The following is a 23,607-nucleotide window of genomic DNA, read 5'->3' as shown; positions in this document are numbered from 1 at the left end:
AAGTACATCTTACCTGATGATAAAATGGGATAAATTCACTCACCCCAGTAGCAACCTCTATTTAATAGTTTATAAAATCTATCCATAGTAATATGTAGTGAAGTTATTTTTGCTTTTTTTTTTCTGCTGTTCATTTGGTTTAAGATGGAAATTTGGGCCTACTTGAAGCCATATGAGAAAGAGCATAGATGGGGAGAGATTGCAGAAGGGTTAAAGGATGGGAATTATGGTGTGGGCAATGTGATAGAGAAAACAAGATGGGATGTGATCATGGGTACATGTAGTTAGTTTACCTCTGGAAAGCAGAAAGAATGCTCCATTATCAGAGACTGAAGTGAAGAAAATTCTGAAGCTGTTTTGAATGAGAAAAGGAAGTCATTAAAATTCTGCTTTATGGCAATGAATCTGGTATCATTTGAAGGATGGATTCAAGGGGTAAGAGACTGTTAGGACACCAAGAGAACGACAAATAGAGCTTGTTTTAATAGTCTACATGAAAAGTAATGAAAGGCCTAAAGTGAGAAAATGAGAAAGGGAAGGAGAGAATCGATGTGACAGACACTGGTGTGATATGAGACTACATTCAATCGACAAGGTGTCTTAATGACCTGTAAATCACTGGGAGCTGATCTTTCCTTAGCTGGTAAATAGTTGTATGACCTTGTTTTGGTTTTACTTGCCACTCAAAGCCTTATTTTCCTCATCTATAAAATGAGAAAAAAAGACTTTACAATCTCTATTACTCCTGCTAAATCTGGGATTCTATAGTTCTCTGATACTCTCACTCACTGAAGCATGTAGGTAAAAAAAAGAGCAGTCTGACTCTCAGTACGTCTCAAAACCAACCAGGTAGGTAATGCTTTAATCTGCATAAACTTAGGGCCATGTTTTACGGCAATTCAGTGGCAGAGAGTGACTATCATATCAGCCAAGAATCTCCATGATGCTTGGCAGTATAGAGCCCTGAAGATAGAACATAAAGGATTGCTAATTGTTACCATTGCAGCTGTGGATGGGAGCACCAGCCACTGAGATCAGAACCATCAACAAGCAGGAGTTTTCATTTTACAGTGCATGAATTAAATATCCAGGGAATTCTGCTTGCTGCAATGTGTGAAAAGTGTAAATAGGTTGCACCGGGAAAGTGTAATCAGGGGTGGATATAGGAAGAGCCCATGCAAAGTCCCCTACAGAACAACTGATTAGAGAATGTGGCCTGTTTGCTGATCAGAGACATCTTTAAACGAATTACAGGTGTCAAACAGGGCTTTTTTCACCTATGTAGACCTGGCTGGTTGGCTGCCTCCCCACTTACACCCACCATAGGCTGGATTTTCACAGAATCATATAATGTTAAAGCTGAAAAAGCCCTTGGAACATAGAATGTCAGAAGTGAAAGGGACCTTTGAACAGATTGTTAGAACACAGATGGTCAGAATTGGGAGGGGCCTTAGAACTCAGAAGCCTTGAATTCCAAACATAGGATGCCAGAGTTAGAAAAAAAAATTTTTTTATGAGGCTGTTTAGTTGAACTTTCTTATTTGACAAATGTGAGTTGGAGGATGAATAAGTTTGTTTAGGAGCTAAGAGACTGTTCCAAGTTCATGTAGAAAATAAATGGCAGAAAAAGAAGAGCCAGTAGCTAAATTTCTCAATTTCCAACCCAATATTTTAAAAACTTTCTGCTTACATAGAAACTGGTAGCTCTTATTCCTTAGAATAGCAAGAGCAAAGAAATATAGATTGTCAGAAGGTTGGTAGTAGCTAATACTATGAGAAAAAAACTTGGAAAAAGTCCATTCTGCTGGGAAGACATCATTTCCTTTTTGACATATGCACAATGCCCTGGAGCACCACATTAAAAAATGGGGCAGACTACAGGATTTTAAGCTGAATCTTGCCTTGTAAATTGTTCCCACTTAGCCTGAGTTTTCACATGGCTGTTCAGAAGATGGATGATAACTCTGGAAAGAATCCCACCTGGCTCTTCCTTGTGAATTCTGAAATTGGCCAGAGATAATAATAATAGTATCACTTTTATATTGCATGTAGTGATTTTCCTTGTAAAAACTGTTACTTAGATACTTCAGGTATCTGTCTCCTTGTTTTAAGAAATAGAAAATTGAGATTCAGAAAAAGTAAATGACTTCTCCATGGTCATACAAAACTAAGAAGAATGCTTATTTGATCCTTAAGTTTCTAGACTCCCATTCATCATGGAGTATAGGAATCAGTGACTTTAGAGATAGATAACAACTTCACATCAATTAATCAACATCTCATTTAAGGGGTGAAGAAACTGATGGAGGAGTTTTGTCCAATGTAATAGAGGTAGATGTTACAGACTCCAAATTTAGTACTCTTCATACTACCTTTTGCAGGATCTGCTGAATGGTTGTGCTAATCCCAAGGACTGAAATGTCAAACATAGCCCATCAGTAAAGTCTGACTTCCTTTGAGATGAGATAAACATCAGTGGCAACAGCTGCTTGCCTGAGCCAGCGTCATCCGTCCTTCCTCAAGCTGCTGGTAGACAGTGACGTGATACAGCAAGCTGACTCTGAAGTTGGGTAGCAGCTGCACAAGAATCATAAAACCCATGATTTACTGTGTTGTCTGTACAGTTCAATGCTGCCATTCCCACATGGAGGGATATGTGTAAGTGGGTCAGAGATGAGACCTCAAGGGAGCTGGTCAGGGACAGTCATGCTGAAGAGAAAGAAATTGATGGCTCTCTTTCCAAACAGCTGCCAGGAAAGCAGCTAAACCTAAGAGGGTCAGAGGAGTTATTATTAATACTTTGATAGATCTGTGATCTGCTGTGGGTGCTCTTACTATTAGTTCTAAGCAACACTGATTTGTACCTTCTTATCCTGAGCAATTGTGCATATCCTTCTATATACTCTCCATAGAATAGGCCTTCTTCTGAATTATATTTTGTTTTTAATATTATGTAGATATCAGGGTAACCAAAGCAATAGTCATATTGTCAATTGTTACATTTCATGTCAGTTTATCTTATTTTCAAATCATATATGTTCTTGATGATACATCTATGCTACTTTTTCATACAAGTTATTATTAGCAATATGTTACAAGGTTGTAAATAATTTTGACACATGTATAAGAGATACCTCATTGGAGAATCTTTAAGACTAAGTTTGTTCTATGCCACTGAATATTTCATTTTGTTTCAAAATCAATAAGCAATAAATGTTATGTGATTTCTTATCCTCTGCACCTCTGAGTCATGTTTGCGATGGTGAAATCTTGGTCTAATATAGGGAATCAGTTATAAAAAGATTGTCTTATTCTCATATTTTCTCCTAGATTACTCCCACTGAATATATTGATCAATATCCTAAAGATTGTATAGGTACCTGACAGTAGGAATGTGGTTCAGTTACATTAATATCTTCTCAATTATCTTTCCTTGATAGTAATATACTCCATGGTAGTTTTCATTTGATTACAACTTTCTCTCTTTGATACATCTTCAATTTCAATTTCTTTGTAGATTTGGAACGCTGTCAACACTAACAAAGATTTCTTTCTACATATTTCATAAATCTGCCTGTTTTTCCTTTTTTGACTATCATTTCTACTTTTTCACTGGAAAATGAGATAACAATAGTTCTACTTTTTCTGTTGATAAGCATAAATTTCTGCTTTAGTAATACTAACATAACTGTTTTGTTAAATTTCATTTTGTTATGTTTGTAGCAGCCCTGTTTGTAGTGGCTAGAAACTGGAAAATGAATGGATGCCCATCAATTGGAGAATGGCTGGGTAAATTGTGGTATATGAATGTTATGGAATATTATTGTTCTGTAAGAAATGACCAGCAGGATGAATATAGAGAGGACTGGCGAGACTTACATGAACTGATGCTAAGTGAAATGAGCAGAACCAGGAGATCATTATACACTTCGACAACGATATTGTATGAGGACATATTTTGATGGAAGTGGATTTCTTTGACAAAGAGACCTGAGTTTCAATTGATAAATGACGGACAAAAGCAGCTACACCCAAAGAAAGAACACTGGGAAACAAATGTGAACTATCTGCATTTTTGTTTTTCTTCCCGGGTTATTTATACCTTCTGAATCCAATTCTCCCTATGCAACAAGAGAACTGTTCGGTTCTGCAAACATATATTGTATCTAGGATATACTGCAACATATCCAACATATAAAGGACTGCTTGCCATCTAGGGGAGGGGGTGGAGGGAGGGAGGGAAAAAAAATCGGAACAGAAACGAGTGTCAATATAAAGTAATTATTAAATAAAAATTAAAAAAAAATAAATAAATTTCATTTTGTTGTGACCTTTCTTGATTCATCTACAAATTATTCTAAGATTACTTGGCGTCGTTAGGTCTTATTCCATGCTTTCTGCAACCTCATTTTATTCTCACCTGTTTAAGGGGATGCTTATTGTTCTTTTCTTCCTCCCTCCCTTTCTCCCTTTCTCTCTTCCTTCCTTCCTTTCTTCCTTCCTTCCTTCTTTCCTTCCTTCCTTTATTCTTTCTTTCCTTTCTTCTTTTATTCTTTCCTTCCTTCCTTCCTTCCTTCCTTCCTTCCTTCCTTCCTTCCTTCCTTCTCTTCCTTCCTTCCTTCCTCTTTTTCTTTCTTTTTTTCTTTCTTTCTTTCTTTCTTTCTTTCTTTCTTTCTTTCTTTCTTTCTTTCTTTCTTTCTTTCCTTCTTTCTATATATAGTGGTAGATCTAAATTCAGTAAGACAAATGTTCAAATCTAGCATCAGACACTTGTTTGTATCTCATAAAGTGAGATGATATTTGTTTAGTACTCTGTAAACTATAAAGCAATCTATAAATGCTAACTTTTTTTCTGAGACTTCCTATTTTACCTGAGATGGAAGCACAAAAACAACAATTCTTCAACTAATTGGCATTAAAAACTTTGCTCTATTTCTTACCAGAACCACTTCAGTCTGCCTTAGGAAATCTTGTAGTTCATTCACTCCAGGGCATGGAGGAAGTGAGGTGTGTCCCTATTTTAGCAATGGATTTAGCTTGAACACCTAAGTATTAGCCTTACTGAAATTTAGAACTAAATTCAATTAATATACCAGCTTCAACTTTCCCAGCATCAGGAATTATAGGCATGCATCACCATTTCTAACTGCTGTCTTTCATCAGCCTCTGTAACATTTTGCATATTGATTTGTATTCTAAATTGGTGTCGCTCATGGTTTCCATTCATGTTTTTAGTGAGGAAATCAAATATGCATTTGCAGTACCTGACTTACTTTGGTCTCCTTTTAGTGGGAATTATTTAACTTTAGTGCAACGTCTTTCAAAAACCTCTGAAATGAAGATTTCTATTGAAATATAATGGATTACTTTTTCAGGGAATTCTAAAATAATACTGTTGTAAGAGTCATTTAAATCCTACCTACAAAATAGAAGAAACCTTATTCCAGCAATAATAATTGTAATGCATTTCTTTATATCGAGTCAAGTTCCTTCTTTCCGTGTTCATACAGCTTCGATATCATCCCCATTTATTATGAACATTTCTCTCTAAGCAATTTAAAAATCATCCTGCTAGATTTCTCTGTTCCTTGCACTTTTCCCCAAGTTGAATGCCAAATTATTTGAATGGTTCAGAGTCAAAAGTAACTTAGCCCTGTCCTATCAAATATCATCAGTTCATGAGGGTATAGGTGACAGAAGTCCAAAAACATTACCAATGAAAAGATTCTTCCAGACAAAAACAATATTTTGGCTTTCACTTGATTACCTTTATAACTAAATTATAAAGTAACAATGCATAGAATTTTTAGTATAGTATGCCATGCTTACATAATGAGACTTTAAGCAATGACAATTTTTTTTTTCTAGCTATAGATACTGTGTATGCATGTATGTGGGGAGGGGAATATGAGTGGTGAAAGGTTGAAGAAATTTGGCAAGAGGAGGACGGGATTAAAGACTAAGTAAAATTATAAATGACTCATTTGATTCTATTACCAATAAGAAATTTAACAAATTCTGAATTTGTATGAGCAGAGAGAATCATTTTATTTTCCTATCTTGATGCCTTATTTTAATAATAAAGATAATAATGCCTATGACATATATCATATAGAGTTGTGAAGATAGTATGATTTATATACCACCAAATCATTATATGAATATAAGCTCTTAGCTATTAAAGTCATCAGTCATTATTCATCACCATACATATCCATTCAGAGGTATTCTTTTGCTTTTACCTCCTCAACTTTATGATAATCCTCTTCCTTCTTTCCACTCACTTAACAATGACCTCAGTTCAAATGAACATCTCCTCTCACCTGAATTATGATACTAGCATATTGATTGCTATCTCTGCCTCAAGTCTCTAAATTGTCAATAATCACTTTAATTCAACAATGATACATAAAAAGAAATCAAGAAAAATATACTGAGCAAATGATACCATATCAAATGTAAATGATCTCAAAGTTATCTGAAATGGAAAGATTTCAGAGTATGCAAACATAGAAGAGATCAATTTCATGTGGAAACAGAATGAAATATATATCATTTCTGCTGTGCTATATTCTTTGGAGTTGTCCAAAAATGATTTAGTTAATCTGGATTATACAAAGTTACATACCACTACTTATATTCAATTAGAAAAAAAGTTATTTCATTCATCTTTATATCAGTAAATAGAACCCTCTCTCCTTTTGTATGTATGTATACACATACACACACATTTATATATAATATATATATCCACATACACCCATATACATACACATGTATTAATGCATGCATTTATGCAGAAACATGTACACATAAAATATATACAAATATTCATACAGATATAAATATATGTCCTTATGTTTATGTTTTTTAGAACATACCTAGGGTTCTGTGAGGTTCATTGAATTACCTAGGGTCACAAAGTCAGTATTGTATTTCAGAGGCAAGATGTGAGCTTTAAGTTGTCCTGACTCTAAGACCAGTTCACTCATATTAATACATGTGGGTGGGTGGATGTGGGGGGTGTAGGCACACCTATTTCCATGTATCAGTAGGTGGAACTCAAAATCAGATGATTGTGGATCCAAAATTCATATATACAATTATTTGAAAGAGGTAGCTTTAGAGACAAGAAAAACCTCTATTCATACTCTTCCTCTGATCCCTAATACTGTCTGCTTAACTGCAGCCAAGTCACAGTTTCAGTGTTCTAGGCAACTAAGACTGTGGATTGTTTTTCTTGGTTTATTTTTTAAGTGCAAATTTCCTTTGAGAGAGTTTCTTTACTAGTATATTGTCTAAATCAATAAACCAATGAAATCACAGATCTAATTCTTAATAATTACATACACACAGGTACACACATATATATGTATAAACATACATATGTGTATATATAAATACACACATGTATATACTATGTGTGTGTATCAAAATAGTTCCCTTCTGTGAACAAAAAACATGCTAGTCTTCTGATTTCATGCTTAGAGCTATCACTTCTATATTCTGGATGATTAACCACATCAATTTTATCATTTTACTTTTCTCTTTTCTATAGTGATCATCCTAATGAATTATATTCTGATTGCAGGCAATTATTCTTGTTTTTAATTTGAATTTTATTAGTATTTTTTCAATTACATATGAAATACTTTTTAATATTCATTTTTTAATAAAATTTTGAGCTCTACATTTTTCCCTTACTGCCTACCTTTCCACCTCCCTAAGGTGGTAAGAAAGATAATATAAGTTGTAAACACAATCATGTAAAACCTATTTTCAGATTAGTGATATTGTGAAAGAAACAGTTTGTAAAACAATTATAATTTGCAGAAGGAAAACCTATGAAAAATAAATAGAGAAAATTATATACTTTATTCTATCTTCAGACTCCATCATTCCTTTAAGTCTTGAGTTTTTTTGAAATTGTCTTTGACCATTGTATTGCTGAGAATATCTGATTCAATCATAGTTAATCAATGTACATTGTACAGTTTGCTCTTGCTGTGTACAGCGTCCTCTTGGTTGTATTCATTCCACTTTGCACCACTTCACTTAAGTCTTTTCTTTTCTTTTTTTTAATTTTTATTTAATAATTACTTTATATTGACAAAATCCATTCCAGGGTAATTTTTTTTACAACATTATCCCTTGCACTCGTTTCTGTTCCGATTTTTTTCCCCTCCCTTCCTCCACCTCCTCCCCTAGATGGCAAGCAGTCCTTTATATGTTGGATATGTTGCAGTATATCCTAGATACAATATATGTTTGCAGAACCGAACAGTTCTCTTGTTGCATAGGGAGAATTGGATTCAGAAGGTATAAATAACCCGGGAAGAAAAACAAAAATGCAGATAGTTCACATTCGTTTCCCAGTGTTCTTTCTTTGGGTGTAGCTGCTTTTGTCCGTCATTTATCAATTGAAACTCAGTTAGGTCTCTTTGTCAAAGAAATCCACTTCCATCAGAATACATCCTCATACAATATTGTTGTCGAAGTGTATAATGATCTCCTGGTTCTGCTCATTTCACTTAGCATCAGTTCATGTAAGTCTCGCCAGTCCTCTCTGTACTCATCCTGCTGGTCATTTCTTACAGAACAGTTCTTCCATAACATTCATATACCACAATTTACCCAGCCATTCTCCAATTGATGGGCATCCATTCATTTTTCCAGCTTCTAGCCACTACAAATAGGGCTGCTACAAACATTTTGGCACATACAGGTCCCTTTCCCTTCTTTAGTATTTCTTTGGGATATAAGCCCAATAGAAACACTGCTGGATCAAAGGGTATGCACAATTTGATAAATTTTTGGGCATAATTCCAGATTGCTCTCCAGAATGGTTGGATTCGTTCACAACTCCACCAACAATGCATTAGTGTCCCAGTTTTCCCACATCCCCTCCAACAGTCATCATTATTTTTTCCTGTCATCTTAGCCAATCTGACAGCTGTGTAGTGGTATCTCAGAGTTGTCATAATTTGCATTTCTCTGATCAATAATGATTTGGAACACTCTTTCATATGAGTGGTAATAGTTTCAATTTCATCCTCTGAAAATTGTGTGTTCATATCCTTTGACCATTTATCAATTGGAGAATGGCTTGATTTCTTATAAATTTGAGTCAGTTCTCTATATATTTTGGAAATGAGGCCTTTATCAGAACCTTTAACTGTGAAGATGTTTTCCCAGTTTGTTGCTTCCCTTCTAATCTTGTTTGCATTAGTTTTATTTGTACAAAGGCTTTTTAATTTGATGTAATCAAAATTTTCTATTTTGTGATCAGTAATGGTCTCTAGTTCATCTTTGGTCACAAATTTCTTTCTCCTCCACAAGTCTGAGAGATAAACTATTCTATGTTCCTCTAATTTATTTATAATCTCGTTCTTTATGCCTAGGTCATGGACCCATTTTGATCTTATCTTGGTATATGGTGTTAAGTGTGGGTCCATGCCTAATTTCTGCCATACTAATTTCCAATTATCCCAGCAGTTTTTATCAAATAATGAATTCTTTTCCCAGAAGTTAGGGGCTTTGGGTTTGTCAAACACTAGATTGCTATAGTTGACTATTCTGTCTTGTGAACCTAACCTTTTCCACTGATCCACTAATCTATTTCTTAGCCAATACCAAATGGTTTTGGTGACTGCTGCTTTATAATATAATTTTAGATCAGGTACAGCTAGGCCACCTTCATTTGATTTTTTTTTTCATTAATTCCCTTGAGATTCTCGACTTTTTATTGTTCCATATGAATTTTGTTGTTATTTTTTCTAGATCATTAAAATATTTTCTTGGAAGTCTGATTGGTATAGCACTAAATAAATAGATTAGTTTAGGGAGTATTGTCATCTTTATTATGTTCGCTCGGCCGATCCAAGAGCACTTAATATTTTTCCAATTATTTAAGTCTGACTTTATTTGTGTGGAGACTTTTTTATAATTTTGCTCATATAATTCCTGACTTCCCTTTGGTAGATAGATTCCCAAATATTTTATGGTATCAACAGTTATTCTGAATGGAATTTCTCTTTGTATCTCTTGCTGTTGGGTTTTGTTGGTGATATATAAAAATGCTGAGGATTTATGGGGATTTATTTTGTAGCCAGCTACTTTGTTAAAATTATGAATTATTTCTAATAGCTTTTTAGTAGAATCTCTGGGGTTCTCTAGGTATACCATCATATCATCTGCAAAGAGTAATAGTTTGGTTTCCTCATTGCCTACTCTAATTCCTTTAATATCTTTCTCGACTCTTATTGCCGAGGCTAGCATTTCTAATACAATATTAAATAATAATGGTGATAGTGGGCAACCTTGCTTCACTCCAGATCTTACTGGGAAAGGTTCCAGTTTTTCCCCATTGCATATGATGCTTACTGATGGTTTTAAATATATGCTCCTGACTATTTTAAGGAAAAGTCCATTTATTCCTATGCTCTCAAGTGTTTTTATTAGGAATGGCTGTTGGATTTTATCAAATGCTTTTTCTGCATCTATTGAGATGATCATATGGTTTTTGTTTGTTTGGTCACTTAAGTCTTTTCATATTTTTCTGAAAACTACCAACTTCTCCTTTCTTATAGCACAATAGCATTCCATTACATTCATATGTAACAATTTGTTCACTAATTCCCAAGTTGATAGCTATTCCCTCAATTTCTAACTTCTTGTCACCATAAAAAGAGCTGCTGTAATGATTTTTGTACATGTTGTTCCTTTTCCCTTTTTTGTGACCTCTTTAGAATATATATCTAGCAGTGATCTATCTATAATTTGTTCTAAACAATATTAGTAAGTTATTTTTGCAAGTCCACAGAGCTAGGTAATGATAAAAGCAGAACTAGTTGCTAGGCTTCCAATTTTCTAGCAATGAAATTATATCATAATTTTAATTTAATGCTTTTTAATTGAAGCATATATAATTTTCAACATTCATCCTTGCAAAGCCTTGTATTCCAAATTATTTTTCTCCCTCTCTTCTCCCCCCTCCTTTCCCCTAGACAGCAAGCAATACAATATATGTTAAATATGTGCAATTTTTCTATAAATATTTCCACAATTGTCATACTGCACAAGAAAAATCAGATTAAAAAGAAAAAAAATGAGGAAGAAAACTAAAATTCAAGCAAACAATAACAAAAAAGTGAACATACTATGTTGTGATACACATTCGGTCCCCATAGTCCTCTTTTTGGATGCAAATAGCTCTCTTCATCACAAGACCATTGAAAATGTCTAGAATCACTTTGCTATTGAGAAGGGTCACATCCATCAGAATTGATCATTGTATAATCTTGCTGTTGTGTACCAGCATTGATAGAAGAAATTTATTACAAGCCCAGCTGTGCATTGGAACAATGGAAGTCCCCAAAGGAAAAAAGTACTCAAATCATATGGGACAATTGAAATTTAAATTCAATTTCTCTGACTCTAAGTGCAAGCCACATTTTGTTAATCAACTGTGGTCAATAAGAAAGAGGGCTCGCATTAGAGCCAGATGATCTGGGGTTAGGGATGAGTTTCATCTATCTCTCTATCTATTTATCTTTTTATTTGTCTGTTTTTATCTATTTATTTACTTATGTACTTATCTATTTATTTATTCACCTTCTTCATTCAGCTTTTTGTTTGTACATTCATTTGTCCATGTGCTGGTTTATTTATTTAGAATAAAATGTTAATGGATAAAACAAATTACATTGTATTACAAAGAAAACCAATTATATTGAAATATGATTATCAAAATATTTTTAGAACATGTTTTCCCAAAGTGATGAACTCAGGGTACCTACATAATTCAGTAGATAGAGTACCAGCCCTGAAGTCAGGAGGTTTAAGTTCACATCCTACCTCAGACACTTAACAATAGCTGTGTGATTCTGAGCAAGTTCCTTAACCCCAATTGCCTCAGGAAGAATTCCTGGTGTAAGGTTTCCCTTCTATCACCTTTCTTTCTCTTATACCATTTTCTTCCTATTTTATTGTAAAATAAATAAATTTCTACACTAAGATGAAAGTGTCTGCTATTCCCTCTTTAAGGCAATTCCAATGAAATTAATATTCAAGCATTGTCTAGAACTCTATCTTCTATTGTAAAAGCTCTTCATTTTCACCTTTTTTTTAAGATAACTTACCCCATTCTTGCTCTCCCTTCTTTCTTTTTGCATGCACCTCTTTCTCGATATTTAATTTTATTTTTAAAATATCATCCCATTATAATCAATTCACACTTATGCCCTTTGTCTATGGGTACTCTTTCTAACTTCCCTAATAAAGATAAAGTTCCTAAGAATTACCTGGATCATCTTCCCATGTTGGAATGTGAATAGTTTAAACATATTGATTCCCTTACGATTTCTTCTGCCTACTTATATTGTTAAACTTCTTTTGAGCCTTGTATTTATTTAAAAGTCAGATTTTCTATTCAGCTAAGGGTTTTTCATTAGGAATATTTAAAAGTCCTCTATTTCATTAAATATCTATTTTCCCCCTGAAGAATTATATTCAGTTTTAAAGAATAGTTAATCTTTTTTTCCTCCTAGCGTTACAAATGTAAATCAGGCACTAGAGAATGAGAAAAGAAAAGTATTGGGAAAGGCTTTGAAGAAGCTTTTCATAACTGTACTTACTTCTTTTTTAAAAATCCCAATTAGTAGTATTTTGTTTTTTCCAATTACAGGTAAAGATAGTTTTCAGCATTCATTTTGGTAGTGGATGCCCTTCATTTGGAAAATGGCTGAATAAGTTATAGCATATGAATGTAATGGAATATTTTTGTTCCATAAGAAATGATCAGCAGGATGATTTTAGAAAAGCCTGGAAAGACTTACAATGAACTACTAAGTGAAGTGAGTAGAACCAAGACAACATTGTACATAGCAACAACATGTGATGATCAACTGTGATGAACTTGGCTCTTTTCAACAAGAAGATGATTCCAATCAGTTCTTCAAGATAGGGAGAAGAGGAGATATTCGCTAATGCATGGGGTGTTACTTGGGAGAGAATTGAGAAGTCATGGGATTGGAGGTTGTGGTGTGGCTGACAAGAAGGATTCTACAAGAGAAAGAAGAAGGAAAGGTGAAATCTAGTAGATTATGGTTAGTTAAGTAACTTTCAGAATCTCGAACATGGATGTGATCTATTTTTAGATAATAACAAGATTAAAGGTCTGGTTATTTTTGTGTGGCTAAGATAGAGTAAAATACTATTGGAAGTGGGAAACTTGAAGAACTCTTCTACTTGAATAGCTAGGATATTTATGCAAGCATTTAGATAGATAGATAGAGATAGAGAGTGCCCTACGATGACAAGAAGAGTTTGGGAAAAGAAAAAATTCTAAATGTGTAGTAAACTCAATGAGGAAGGAAGGAGAAAGGTCTGGAGGGATGTAACCTGTAGCTACTAGGATTTTGATAAAGTGGCAGATATGGATAACATAAACCTTAAAGGCAGAGAGGTTATTGAGTGATAGAAGAAAGGAGAAAACATGGAAATGAACTATTCCAATTTCTCCATCCTTACCAGCAAGTGAAGGAGAGTGAGTGGAGATGCAGTCAGTATTTGAAAAGGGTGCACAAGAAAGTTGTATCATCAAGGGAAATGAGGTTTATTAAGAGCCAGTGAATAGAAAGAGTGGAAGTGAAAAAAAGTATAGGTGAAGGAAATTTTGTTTGCCTGTTGAAGACATTCCAGAAGACACAGCTGTAAAAGCTATGTAAAGTTAAAATTAAACTTTACAGTATGAAGGTTGAAAAGGATGGGAATTTAGAATGTGGTGGTAGGGGATGAGACATATAATTTACAAGATTTTCTCCAGGATTTCAGAGTCACTAGGATATGAAGAGTATCACCAAGTGTGAGAATGTCCATCATTGGAAGGAAGACACGATGTCTTTACTTTTAAAGGATTGATGAAGTACAAGATGAAGTGAAAGGGAGATTTGTTCTTCTTTTCACCAGAGGTTTAACACATTCCTAATGGGAGATTGGTTTGGCAGCAAGAGGTGGAAGATTCCTTGTGCTGGTACAGATGAAAACAGTTACTTTGAGGCAGATGGAAATGGCTGCTTTGGGGTAGATGGAAGATGCTTAGCTTGGCCTTGGAAGATTTTTTTCATGTGATACAATATGTTATTTTCCATCTCTATGCCACAAAAGCCTGATTTATAAAATAAAATGGTTAATTGTTTCTAAAGTCTCATCTATCCTTAAAATTCTATGTTCTGAGGTCTTATCCATTCCTGACATTGTGATTTAAGATACCTTCCAACTCCACCATCTTATGAACCAGCATTCCAGAATTTAAGTGTTTTTCTAAATGTGCTGATGGGTTTGATGACTGAGCAATCTTTTTTTTTTATTTGACATACATCTGTATTATAAATAATCATATTTGAAAAGCTGGATAAACCTAACTAAAGTATAGAAGGACTGAATTTCATGATGTTGGCTTCACTGGTCAAATGAGAATCTCACTTATAGATCCAATCTATATATAAAGCATGGTGATAGAAACTTGTAAAGCTAGAAATAACAAAGATGCTCTATAATATAATCACAGTTCACATTTAGATAGTACTTCTATGTTTCTTAGAATCAGCATGTCAAGGTGGATAAAACTGGCTTCTAAGTCAGAAAACCTAAGGTCAAACTCTGACATAATAGCTGTATTACCATGGGCAAATCATTTAACCTTGCATTTCCCCAGAGCCCAAGGTAGTTCTCTAATACCATAAATTGCAGAGAACATGGAAATCTGCACTGGCAGAGAACATTACCAGAGGCTTTCTACACTAAGAAAAACACAAGTCTATATAACTGTCCCCACCAAAATGTCTAAAAAATATTTTACATAAATCATTTCATTTGATCATCATGAAAAATCTATAAAGTAGATACTATTATTATATTTATTTCATAGATGAGGATATTTAGGTTCAGAAAGGACAAATAACTTATCCAGTGTCACATAGAGTAGCAAATAGTTCATAAGAAAGTTCCATGGAAATCTATCCCCAGGACCCAGGAAATACATCCTAAAAGTTCCAATTATTTCTTAAAAGACTATATTATATAGCAGAATATATATTACAATTTATAATAGAAGGACAGAACCCACTCAAAGAGGTAATAAAGTAGTTCAAATCCTGAGAGAAACTTTTGGGGTGTCAGACAGGAGAATGCCAAAAATGAATGAGATGAATGTTATAGTGAACTACACAATTTAAGGAGATATTTCCATTTTGCTATACAGAGTTGTGTTTTAGAAGAGTTCACTCTGAGGTATACAAGACAAAAAGATATTATTTTCTTAGGCTTGAATAAAACCTTAGTGTCATCAGAGGCATTAGATGAGGTTGAGGGCTAAGACACCATGATGGTTCTATAATTAAGTTTGACATCCTCACTGGGGGATCATATCAGGAGGTAATGCTAAAGCACTCACACTTCAAGGAGGCTGATAAAAAAAATAGAAAAAAAGGTAGGAAATGCCTGAAGGGAAAGCCAGAAAATTAAAATCCATAGAATCCAGCAGAAATCTATTTAAGAATAGCTTATGAGTATCCCAAAAGGTTTGCTGGCTTCTGAACAACAAAACTGGGAGCTAAAAAGGATGATAATAGACTACAGAATAGTGAAGTGTAAGGTACAGAAGATTATTCAGGTCAGAGATGTCGTCTTTAAGTAATGGAAGTAGAGCCCATGTGACTTCAATACCAAAGGGTAAATGTAGTGAATCTGAGAGGTAGCATACTACAAAACCAATACTCTGGAGTTTGTCAGAACTGTCTATTTTTGGCTTCCATTCTACCTGTGTGACCAAGGACAAAGTTCATAAGCTTTCTGAGATTTGGTTTACTCATCATTCATCTGGTGCATAAAAAATTAAATCATTATCTTCCTTTTATAATTGTGAGAAAATACTCTGCCAAGAATATGTGTGTATATGCATGTGTCTTTATATATAACATATATATACATGCACATGCACACAAACATATAGAGGTGTATATTCCATGCTATTATTATTAAAATAGGAATGGGGGACTTCCAGTTAAGATGGCGGAGAGGAGGCTCACAGTTGCATAAGCTCCGCGCTTTCTCTCACTATCCACTTCATTACAAGCCTCTGAATCAATGCTTGACTGAAAAAAACCCACAAATAGTTACCAAGAGAAGCCATCCTTGAGATCCGCCAAGAAAGGTCTGTCTTTACTGGAGGGCTGGGGCGGTTTTAGATCGGGCGCAGGCTGAGGGCAGCGGCAGTGAGGGCACAGGAGCAGAGCTGAGAGGGGGTGGGGAGTGATCGTAGCCGTCTCTGCGGGGAGAGCTTCGCTACAGGTTTGGATACTTTCCTCCGGCAGCAAGTCAACAGCCCAGCAGAGAAGCTAAAAACACCGGGGTTGAAGAACACAACCCCAAACAGCTGGAGTCTCTCGGGACCTGGCCGCCCCCCTCCTTCCCCCCCACAGTGACTCAGCACGCTCTGGGATCTCAGAGCGCAGGCGCAGCACAGTCCTGCTAGTGCCTCACTGCTGCCCCCTGCAGTCTGTAGAGGAAGCTCGATAACACACCCAGCCCCCCCCCAAAGAAAGACTCCAGTGTTTTCTGTTTTTCTTTGGTAGTTTGTCTCTGATTAATAGACAGAATGAGCAAGAAGCTGAAGAGGACTTTAACCCTTGACAGCTTCTACACAGATAGAGAGCAGACTCTAAATCCTGAGGAGACTAAAAACAGGCAGTCCCCAGGTGATTCCCCAAAGGAGGAGATTGTCTGTTCCTCAGCACAGATGAACCTCATAGAAGTGATTAAAAAGGCTCTCACAAGGGAGCTAGAAGAAAAATGGGGAAAGCAGAGTGAGGCTTGGGAAAAGGACAGGGAGGCTTGGCAAAAGAGCCTGGAGAAAGTTAAAGAGAGAGTGGATAAAGAAGTAAAATCCTTGAAAAATAGGATTAGTGAACTGGAAACAGAAAACAGCTCTCTAAAAAACAAAATTGGCGAAATGGAAAAAAATTCCACAGAACAAAAGAACTCAATGGGACAATTAGAGAAAGATTTTAAAAAAGCGAGTGAAGAGAATACTTCACTGAAAATCAGAATTGAACAAGTGGAATTGAATGACTCGAGGAGACAAGAAGAATCAGTCAAGCAAATCCAAAAAATCAAACAATGGAGAAAAATGTGAAATACCTTCTGGAGAAGACAACAGACCTGGAAAACAGATCCAGGAGAGACAATCTGAGAATCATTGGACTCCCAGAAAAACATGATGAAAAAAAGAGCCTGGACACTGTCTTCCAGGAAATTATTAAAGAGAACTGCCCAGAAGTCATAGGAACAGAGGAAAAAATAAACATTGAAAGGATTCATAGATCACCCACTGAAAGGGATCCTAAAATCAAAACACCAAGGAATATAGTGGCCAAATGCCAGAACCCTCAGATGAAAGAAAAAATATTGCAAGCGGCTAGAAAAACCCAATTCAAGTATCAAGGAGCCACAATAAGGATCACCCAGGATCTGGCAGCATCCACATTAAAAGATCGAAGGGCCTGGAATATGATATTCCGAAAGGCTAAGGAACTTGGTATGCAACCAAAAATAACTTACCCAGCGAGAATGAGCATCTTTTTCCAGGGAAGAAGATGGACATTCAACGAAGTAAGCGAATTTCATCTATTTCTGATGAAAAAACCAGAACTTAACAAAAAGTTTGATCTACAAATATAGAACTCAAGAGAAATCTAAAAAGGTAAAGATTAATCTTGGGAACTATATTTTGACTATATAGATGTATAAAGAATACATGTATACCTTGTTCTAGAAATTGATGTGGAAAGGACATTGTACCAGAAAAAGGGTAAAGTGGGGGTAGTACATCTCATGAAGAGGCATAGGAAACCTATTATATCTGAGAGAAAGAATGGAGGGGGATGAATATAGTGGGTATCTTACTGCCTTCAGAATTGGCTTTAAGTGAAAAATCTTAAGACATATTCAATCTATGGTGAAACTTCTCCCATCTCATTGAAAAGTGAGAAGGGAAAAGTGGAAAGGGAAGGAATAAGCTAAGCGGAAGGGAATACGGGAACTGGGAGGGAAAGGGGTAAGATAGGGGGAGGAACTCTAAGGCGGGGGAGGGACACTAAAAAGGGAGGGCTGTGAGAAGCAAGGGGTGCTCACAAGCTTAATACTTGGAAGGGGGGGAAAGGGGAAAGAAGGGAGGAAAGCATAAACCGGGGTTAACAAGATGGCAAGTAATACAGAATTGGTCATTCTAACCATAAACGTGAATGGGGTAAACTCCCCCATAAAGAGGAAGCGGTTAGCAGAATGGATTAAAAGCCAGAATCCTACAATATGTTGTTTACAGGAAACACACCTGAAGCGGGGAGATACATGCAGGTTAAAGGTAAAAGGTTGGAGCAAAATCTACTATGCTTCAGGTGAAGTAAAAAAGCAGGGGTAGCCATCCTGATCTCAGATCAAGCTAAAGCAAAAATTGACCTAATTAAAAGAGATAAGGAAGGACACTATATCTTGCTAAAGGGTAGCATGGAGAATGAAGTACTATCTATATTAAACATATATGCACCAAGTGGGGTAGCATCTAAATTCTTAAAAGAGAAACTAAGAGAGCTGCAAGAAGAAATAGACAGTAAAACTATAATAGTGGGAGATCTTAACCTTGCACTCTCAGAATTAGATAAATCAAACCACAAAATAAATAAGAAAGAAGTCAAAGAGGTAAATAGAATACTAGAAAAGTTAGATATGATAGATCTCTGGAGAAAATGTAATGGAGACAGAAAGGAATACACTTTCTTTTCAGCAGTTCATGGAACCTTCACAAAAATTGACCATATATTAGGACATAAAAACCTCAAACTCAAATGTAGTAAGGCAGAAATAGTAAATGCATCCTTTTCAGACCACGATGCAATGAAAATTACATTCAACAAAAAAGCAGGGGGAAGTAGACCAAAAAATAATTGGAAACTAAATAATCTCATACTAAAGAATGATTGGGTGAAACAGCAAATCATAGACATAATTAATAACTTCACCCAAGAAAACGATAATAATGAGACATCATACCAAAATGTATGGGATGCAGCCAAAGCGGTAATAAGGGGAAATTTCATATCTCTAGAGGCCTATTTGTATAAAATAGAGAAAGAGAAGGTCAATGAATTGGGTTTGCAATTAAAAATGCTAGAAAAGGAACAAATTAAAAACCCCCAGTCAAACACTAAACTTGAAATTCTAAAAGTAAAAGGTGAGATCAATAAAATTGAAAGTAAAAAAACTATTGAATTGATTAATAAAACTAAGAGTTGGTTCTATGAAAAAACCAACAAAATAGACAAACCCTTAGTAAATCTGATTAAAAAAAGGAAAGAGGAAAACCAAATTGTTAGTCTTAAAAATGAAAAGGGAGAACTCACCACTAACGAAGAGGAAATTAGAGCAATAATTAGGAGTTACTTTGCCCAACTTTATGCCAATAAATTCGACAACTTAAATGAAATAGAAAAATACCTCCAAAAATACAGCTTGCCCAAACTAACAGAGGAAGAAGTAAATATCCTAAACAGTCCCATCTCAGGAAAAGAAATAGAACAAACTATCAATCAACTCCCTAAGAAAAAATCCCCAGGACCAGATGGATTTACATGTGAATTCTACCAAACATTTAAAGAACAATTAACTCCAATGTTATATAAACTATTTGAAAAAATAGGGATTGAAGGAGTCCTACCAAACTCCTTTTATGACACAGATATGGTACTGATACCTAAACCAGGTAGGCTGAAAACAGAGAAAGAAAATTATAGACCAATCTCCCTAATGAATATTGATGCTAAAATCTTAAATAAAATATTAGCAAAAAGATTACAGAAAATTGTCACCAGGATAATACACTATGACCAAGTAGGATTTATACCAGGAATGCAGGGCTGGTTCAATATTAGGAAAACTATTAGCATAATTGACTATATCAATAACCAAACAAACAAAAACCACATGATCATCTCAATAGATGCAGAAAAAGCATTTGATAAAATCCAACATCCATTCCTAATAAAAACACTTGAGAGCATAGGAATAAATGGACTTTTCCTTAAAATAGTCAGGAGCATATATTTAAAACCATCAGTAAGCATCATATGCAATGGGGAAAAACTGGAACCTTTCCCAGTAAGATCTGGAGTGAAGCAAGGCTGCCCACTATCACCATTATTATTTAATATCGTATTAGAAACACTAGCCTCGGCAATAAGAGTCGAGAAAGATATAAAAGGAATTAGAGTAGGCAATGAGGAAACCAAACTATCACTCTTTGCAGATGATATGATGGTATACCTAGAGAACCCCAGAGATTCTACCAAAAAGCTATTGGAAATAATTCATAATTTTAGCAAAGTAGCTGGCTACAAAATAAATCCCCATAAATCCTCAGCATTTTTATACATCACCAACAAAACCCAACAGCAAGAGATACAAAGAGAAATTCCATTCAGAATAACTGTTGATACCATAAAATATTTGGGAATCTATCTATCAAAGGAAAGTCAGGAATTATATGAGCAAAATTATAAAAAAGTCTCCACACAAATAAAGTCAGACTTAAATAATTGGAAAAATATTAAGTGCTCTTGGATCGGCCGAGCGAACATAATAAAGATGACAATACTCCCTAAACTAATCTATTTATTTAGTGCTATACCAATCAGACTTCCAAGAAAATATTTTATTGATCTAGAAAAAATAACAACAAAATTCATATGGAACAATAAAAAGTCGAGAATCTCAAGGGAATTAATGAAAAAAAAATCAAATGAAGGTGGCCTAGCTGTACCTGATCTAAAATTATATTATAAAGCAGCAGTCACCAAAACCATTTGGTATTGGCTAAGAAATAGATTAGTGGATCAGTGGAAAAGGTAGGCTCACAAGACAGAATAGTCAATTATAGCAATCTAGTGTTTGACAAACCCAAAGCCCCTAACTTCTGGGAAAAGAATTCATTATTTGATAAAAACTGCTGGGATAACTGGAAATTAGTATGGCAGAAATTAGGCATGGACCCACACTTAACACCATATACCAAGATAAGATCAAAATGGGTCTATGACCTAGGCATAAAGAACGAGACTATAAATAAATTAGAGGAACATAGAATAGTTTATCTCTCAGACTTGTGGAGGAGAAAGAAATTTGTGACCAAAGATGAACTAGAGACCATTACTGATCACAGAATAGAAAATTTCGATTACATCAAATTAAAAAGCTTTTGTACAAATAAAACTAATGCAAACAAGATTAGAAGGGAAGCAACAAACTGGGAAAACATTTTCACAGTTAAAGGTTCTGATAAAGGCCTCATTTCCAAAATATATAGAGAACTGACTCAAATGTATAAGAAATCAAGCCATTCTCCAATTGATAAATGGTCAAAGGATATGAACAGACAATTTTCAGAGGATGAGATTGAAACTATTACCACTCATATGAAAGAGTGTTCCAAATCATTATTGATCAGAGAAATGCAAATTAAGACAACTCTGAGATACCACTACACACCTGTCAGATTGGCTAAGATGACAGGAAAAAATAATGATGAATATTGGAGGGGATGCGGGAAAACTGGGACACTAATGCATTGTTGGTGGAGTTGTGAACGAATCCAACCATTCTGGAGAGCAATCTGGAATTATGCCCAAAAAATTATCAAATTGTGCATACCCTTTGATCCAGCAGTGTTTCTATTGGGCTTATATCCCAAAGAAATACTAAAGAAGGGAAAGGGACCTGTATGTGCCAAAATGTTTGTAGCAGCCCTGTTTGTAGTGGCTAGAAACTGGAAAATGAATGGATGCCCATCAATTGGAGAATGGCTGGGTAAATTGTGGTATATGAATGTTATGGAATATTATTGTTCTGTAAGAAATGACCATCAGGATGAATACAGAGAGGACTGGCAAGACTTACATGAACTGATGCTAAGTGAGATGAGCAGAACCAGGAGATCATTATACACTTCGACAACGATATTGTATGAGGACATATTTTGATGGAAGTGGATTTCTTTGACAAAGAGACCTGAGTTTCAATTGATAAATGACGGACAAAAGCAGCTACACCCAAAGAAAGAACACTGGGAAATGAATGTAAACTATCTGCATTTTTGTTTTTCTTCCCGGATTATTTATACCTTCTGAATCCAATTCTCCCTAAGCAACAAGAGAACTGTTCGGTTCTGCAAACATATATTGTATCTAGGATATACTGCAACATATCCAACATATAAAGGACTGCTTGCCATCTAGGGGAGGGGGTGGAGGGAGGGAGGGGGAAAAAAATCGGAACAGAAACGAGTGTCAATATAATTTAATTATTAAATAAAAAATTTAAAAAAAATAGGAATGCCAAATACTTTTAAAACTTCTAAAGATATATAAAAAAAAAGACTGGCATAAAGGGAATATTAGATTTATAATCTAGGGTATAAATAGAATTATAATTAGACTTATGATATTAGGGTTCAAAGGAATCTTCACATAAAAAATTAAAATGCTAGCTTACATGAAGGTTTGCAAAGAACTTTTAAAATGCTATTCATTTTATTCTCTCAATAATCCTGGGATATAGGAACTATTACTATGTCCATTGTATAGATGTGTATTATTCAAAGTCAAACAGATGATGAGTGAATGAGGCCAGATTTGTACTAGGTGTTCCTGACTCTAGGCCTAATGGTCTATTCACTGCTCCATCTATCTGGTTGAGAATGTAGAACTTTAAAAAGAAACCTTGGAGATTAACTAGTCAAACTCTTCTTTTATCCATAAGGGAACTCAGGGCTAAAGAGGGAATAAAATTTGCCCATCACTTAGCCTTTACATGACAGATGAACCAGAGCCTTTTGAACATCCTTAAATATTGGACTAATCATTTTGTCCATATAAATACAACCTAGGTGTTACCTTAAGGTCAGTCTTAACAGTTGATTCAGTAGGTGTTACAATTTAAATTGTGATATTAAAAAAAAAAAAGGTCCTTATGACCCTAAATATATCTCATTCTGTAAGACTGCATGCAATTTTTTTTTACCAGTATAGAATCATTTCATTGGATCTTAGCAACATTTTGACTCTAAGTTTCTTTTATGATGAAACTCTCCAAATTAACATCTGAATCTTCATTACTGGTGTAATAATCATGGTTATGTATAGAAAGTTAAAGGTAAACAGGAACTAATATTGGGTAAGAGAAATTGGTCAATTCTGTAATAGTTGAATGGGATTATTCAGAGACACTCCTTCCATCTTATTTCTGTATCTTTTTATTGGTGGGGTTCCCTGAGGATTTCATATAACATTTAAATATATGGGTCACTGGGGGCCTAATTTTATGACAATATGAGCAAGAAGTGAGGTCTCTTCCTTTTCCAGTGCCCCACCCCACTACCACCTGGCACCACCTGGCATGCATGTTCTTGTGCCAAGTGGGAAGTCAGCCCAATTCCCCACCAATCAAGGGACTAGAAGGAATTCAGTGAAGCAGGCTGCTCCCCTTTCACTTGCTCTGTTT

Source organism: Antechinus flavipes, chromosome 2 (genome assembly GCF_016432865.1).
Source record: "Antechinus flavipes isolate AdamAnt ecotype Samford, QLD, Australia chromosome 2, AdamAnt_v2, whole genome shotgun sequence".
Taxonomy (NCBI): domain Eukaryota; kingdom Metazoa; phylum Chordata; class Mammalia; order Dasyuromorphia; family Dasyuridae; genus Antechinus; species Antechinus flavipes.
Note: the sequence above shows the minus strand (reverse complement) of the source record.